Genomic DNA, 5559 nt, shown 5'->3' with positions numbered 1-5559 from the left:
GAATCATGCTATATGTATTGTTCTTTGATGTGTTTGTTGGAGAAATTCCCAGCCCAGCACACTCCTTTTATTCATTACATAGTCCACAGAATTAGTATTGTCATTTTGGTTGCTTCATTCTGCTGTTATAATTATGCCCACTTCGTGTACAAATTTGAGTACAGGGGCTGAAATTGGAGGGGGAGAGTCTCAGTTTGAGCCCCTGTTGATCTGGGGTGAAAGTGTATTGACTTGGCATTGAGCAGATAGTGCACACTGACCTGGGCAGGAGGGTGGCTGGGCTGTGGATTGGGTTCAATTAGCAACAATCGTGCCTTGGATAAACCTCATTGGCTATGATACTGCCACTGAACAAAGCTTGAGCTGTGGATTTGGAACCAACAGGCCAATGACACCATGTGTTACGGGGAAGTGGCTGGTTTTGCTCCTGATTTAGTGGTCACGAATTCCTTTAATTTTTGTTTGGGAAACTCTCTATCTCTCCTATTCTGAATAATAGCTTTGCTGGATAGAGAAGTCTTGGCTGCAGATTTTTTTCTTTTCAGGACTTTGAATGTATCATGCCACTCCCTTCTGGCCTGCAAAGTTTCTACTGAAAAGTTAGCTGATAGCCTTATGGGGTTTCCTTTGTATGTAACTGCTTTCTTTTCTCTTGCTGCTTTTAAACTTCTCTCTTTATCACTACTTTTGCCATTTTAATTACTATGTGTCTTGGTGTCCTTGGGTTGATTTTGTTGGGGCATCTCCATGCCTCCTGGATATGGATTTTTGTTTCCTTTCCCAGATATGGGACATTTGCAACTATTATTTCTTCAAATAATTTTTCTGCCTCTGTTTCTCTCTCTTCTCCTTTGGGGAGTCCTATAATGTGAATGTTATTATGCTTGATGGAGTTGCTGAGTTCCCTAAGTCTAGTCTCATTTTGCATACGTTTTTTCCTCTCTCACTGGTTCAGCTTGATTACTTTCCATTACTCTGAACTCCAGGTTGCTGATCCATTCTTCTGTTTCCTCTTGTCTGCTATTTATTGCCTCTAGTGTATTTTTATTTTCTTTAATTTTTTTTTTTTCTTTTAGAGAAAGAACATGCAAGCTGGGGAGATGGGCAGAGGGAGAAAGAAAGAGAATCTTAAACAGGCTCCACACTGAGCACGGAGTCTGATGCAGAGCTCAATCCCACAACACTGGGATGATGACCTGAGCCAAAAACGAGAGTTGGACGCTCAAATGACTGAGCCACCCAGGCACGCCTTCTCTAGTGTATTTTAAATTTATTGTGGTGTTCATCTCTGATGGGTTCTTTTTTATCTCTTTGTTAAGGGTCTCACTGAGGTCCTCTACTCTTTTCTCAAGTCCAGGGAGTATTTTTATGATTATTAATTTAAGTTCTCTATCAGGCATAATACTCCTCTCCATTTTGCTTAGGTCTCTTGCTGTGATTTTGTTCTGTTCTTTCATTTGGGACATATTGCCCTGTCTCCTCATTTTGTTTAACTCTGTGTCTGTTTCTGTGTGTTAGGAAAATCAGCTATCTCCTGCTCTTGAAAGTAGTGGACTTACGAAGAACGGGTCCCATAGAGCCCTGCAGTGCAATGTCTCCTTTTCCCCAGAAAATGGTGCTTCAGGGATGTCTCCTATTTGTGTTGTGTGCACCCTAGTGTTGTGGCTCAGTTGTGTTTGCCTTTAGTCCAACTGTCTGCAGCAGCTTTCTTTGCCTGTTGTGGGCAGGGTCTGACCCCTGGGTGGCTGGTGGGCCAGTCTGTGGTCGCTTTGGGCTTGAGTTGAGTCAGGCCAGGCATTTGCCACAGATGAAGGAGCACCAAACTGCAGGGCACTTTCCCTATGTTGCCCCTGAGAAGCTTTTGGTGGTGGGCAGGTCCTGCAGTCAGACGAGCTGTCTGCCTCCAGCCCACTGTCAGGGCCACAGTTGGACTGGTGTGTGTGGTTATCTTCCCCTTTCCCTGGGGGAAGGAACCACTTTCGAGTGGTACTGGCCCCTGTCTGGACTGCTCGCACCCTGCCAGGCCTGTGATACTGCTTTGGATGGGCTCTGGCCAAGAGCATATTTGCGGGAGTGGATCCACGATGTGCACGGGGGCTGGAAGGGCAGGGTTAGCGAAGTTTGTGCACTGTTGGTCCCCTGCAAGAGGGACCCTGCAACTCAGGGACTGAGATGGGCCAATTCAGAGGGGCGGGGTGGAAACACAGCTGAAGGGGGTGACAGGGGTGGGGTGGGGGGTTAGGGAGCAGTGAAAGGACATTAGATAGCTGCATCGGTTCCTACAGGTGGCCATATGTCTAGGCTGGGGGGCAGGGGAGAGAAATGGAGCTTGCCAACTGTTTTGTTCCTGGAGGAGCCCCCTGTGGCTCTCTGTCCCTTCAGGATACACTCTGCGATGAGTTAACCACTTTTCCACCCTGTGCCCCAGGCTTTTTTTCAAACCACTGGTTCTCTGCCGTATCTTCACCAGCTATTTGTCATGCTGTCTCTTCAAGGGCGGGGACTCAGCTTCCTTTCGCCCACCTGGTCTCCGCAAACCAACCCACTGATTTTTAAAATTCCAGGTTTTAAGGGCCATTGGTTGTAAGAACTCACACAATTTGGCCCCTCTGTTTTCAAAGCCTAATGTTATGGGGGTTCATCTTCCCCATATGGGCTTCCTGATGTGAGGGTCTGTTTCTCTCCCCTCTCGGCACATACCACTCCCTTTCTCCCCGATGCCCCACAAGTCCATTTAGCCCTTCTTCCCCTCTCCCACGTGGCCTCTTCTGTATGGTTAGCTGTGGAGAGTCTGCTCTGCCAGTCTCTGGGTCATTTTCTGGGTTATTTATGCTGATGTGGGTGTTATGTCGGTGTATGCATGGGATGAGGTGAACACAAGGTCTTCCTACTCCACCATCTTTCCAGCAGTCCGTTCTTTTTCAGAGTTGCTTTGGCCACTCCGGGTCTTCTGTGGTTCTGTACAAATTTTAGGATCGTTTGTTCTCGTTCTGTGAAAAGTGCTGTTGGTTATTGTGGTAGGGATTACATTAAATCTGTAGATCGTTTTGGGTAGTATGTAGTGTGGACAGTTCAACATTATTCTCCCAATCCATGAGCATGCAATATCTTTCCATTTGTTTGTGTCTTCTTCAACTTCTTTCATCGGTGTGTTGAAGTTTTCAGAGTACAGGTCCTTCACCTCCTTGGTTAAGTTTATGCCTCAGTATTTTTGGTGCACTTGTAAGTGGGACAGTTGGATAGATTTTAACAAATGCGTATAGCCATGTAACCCACTCCTCTATCATGTTATAGAGCATTTCTCTCTCCCCGGCAAGATCCTCTGTGCTCCTTCTGAGGCAACCACTGTTTGGACTTATTTTTACCATATATTGATTTTGCCTGATTTAGAACTGAATATAAATGAAATCGTATAGCGTGCCTGGCTTCTTAGCATTATGTGCATAAGATTCATCCATGTTGCATAGATTTCTTTTTTTTTTATCGCTGAATAGATTTCCGGTGTATGAATGCACCAGCATCCTGTTGATGGACACTGCGTGGTTTCCGTTTTGGGCTAGTACGAATAAAACGGCTATCAACATTCTTGTACCTTTTGGTGCACACACGTGTTCGTTTCTCTTGGGTAAATACCTCAGAGTGGAATTGCCGGAGCCACAAGGAAGGTGTGTGCTTGGCTTTATAAGAAATACTGTGTTTCATCTTTTGACTCTGTTAAGGGCATTATTTGTCTTCAGATTTAATAATCTCTTTCTTTATGGTTTATGCTTGCTTTAAGAAATCTTTTTCTGAGGTCATGCAGATTTCCTTCATTTCCCTTCTGAAAGTTTTAAACTTGGCATTTCACATTAGGATGTGTAATTCACTTGGAATGGATTTTGATCTACTGGGTGAGATAAGGATCTATTCCCCCCCCTCCCTGTTTCCCACTTGGGTAACTGATATTGCCAACACCGCTATTGACTAGACCATCATCTTCTTGCCCCATTGTAATGCTCTGTCATACATGAGGTTTCTACACGGACCTAGACTTGTTTCAGGGCTCCATTCTGTGTCATTGGTTTATTTTATTTGTTAATTTAAATTTTCTTTAGTGAACGTAGAGTACAATATTGGTTTCAGGAGTGGATGCAGTGATTCATCACTTACATATAACACCTCGTTTGTTTTTCTATCCCTACACCAATACCGTACTGTACTAATTACGATAATTCATAAGATGTCGTTCTATCTGGTAGGACAAGTCGTCCTACTTTGTTCTCCAAAGTCCACTTGTTTATTTGTGGCTCTTGTTCTTCTGCATAAACTTGAGGATCAGTTTGTCAGGTTGTACATATTTTTTACTTTTCATTTTGATTTTGTCTTTGATGCATTTGTTAGCTAGAACTATCTTTTTGCATTTCCCAAACATACTGGACTTGGAAGGCTATATTGTGTCCGTAATTTTGAATTTAACTGAGTTGTGATAAGAGAATGTAGTCTGTATACTAGATTCTTGATTTGATTTTTAGTATAGTATGTGATCAATGTTGAAAATCTTCACAGAAGCTTTAATAATGTGTATTCTCTAGGTGTTGTTTATAGAATTCTACTTATGTCGTTAAACTCATTGCGTTGTTAACATCTTCTAAAACCTGGTAGTTTTTTTCTCTTTGATATTTCAATTTCTGAGAGATGAGTTAAACTCTATGATTATAGACTTAAAAATTTTTTTAAGTGTTTGTTTTTGCCAGAGAGAGGGACAGCATGAGCAGGGAAGGGGCAGAGAGAGAGAGGGAGACACAGAATCTGAAGCAGGCTCCAGGCTCCGAGCTGTCAGCACAGAGCCCAACGTGAGGCTTGAACTCCTGAACCTTGAGATCATGACCTGAGCTGAAGTCAGATGCTTAACTGACTGAGCCACCCAGGAGCCCCTATGATTATAGACTTTAAATTTCTTCTTATAAGTCTGTCAAATTTTGCCATATAGATTCTGAGACTATATTACCTAGATGCATAGTCATTCAGAAATCTACCTTTCTTTTTTTTTTAAAGGTTAATAACTTTCTGCTTTTATTTTTTTTTAAGTTTTAAAAAAGATTTATTTATTTTTGGGAAACAGAGAGACAGAGTGTAAGCAGGGAGGGACAGAGAAAGAGGGGGACACAGAATCTGAAGCAGGATCCAGGCTCTGAGCTGTCAGCACAGAGCCTGACACACAGGGCTTGAACCCATGAAGTGCAGGATCATGACCTGGGCTGAAGTCTGACACTTAACCAGCTGAACCACCCAGACACCCCTGTTTTTATTTAAGTTTATTCATTTATTTTGAGAGAGAGTGGAAGGGGCAGAGAGAGAGGGAGAGAGAGAGAATCCCAAGCACTGTCAGTGCAGAGCCCATTGGGGGGCTCAAACTCATGAACTGTGAGATCATGATCTGAGCCAAAACCAGTTAAGCTAGACACTTAACTGACCAAGCCACCCAGGTGCCCCAGTCTTCTACCTTTCTGATGAAAGTTTTCTTTAATTGTTATAGAGTAACTGTCTTTTTTTTCTAATACAGTAAAACCTTGGTTTGTG

At 43.2% G+C, this 5559-nt stretch overlaps 1 pseudogene; it reads right to left on the bottom strand.

The window, feature by feature from the left end:
- Nucleotides 1–226: 226 nt before the first annotated feature.
- LOC128774401 (U4 spliceosomal RNA) lies at nucleotides 227–359 on the bottom strand (annotated as a pseudogene).
- Between the last annotated feature and the right edge of the window lie 5200 nt (nucleotides 360–5559).

This window comes from Panthera pardus, unplaced genomic scaffold (genome assembly GCF_024362965.1).
Source record: "Panthera pardus isolate Hobbes unplaced genomic scaffold, ASM2436296v1 HiC_scaffold_3, whole genome shotgun sequence".
In the NCBI taxonomy this organism is placed as follows: Eukaryota; Metazoa; Chordata; class Mammalia; order Carnivora; family Felidae; genus Panthera; species Panthera pardus.
This window is presented reverse-complemented; position numbering and strand designations above follow the sequence as displayed.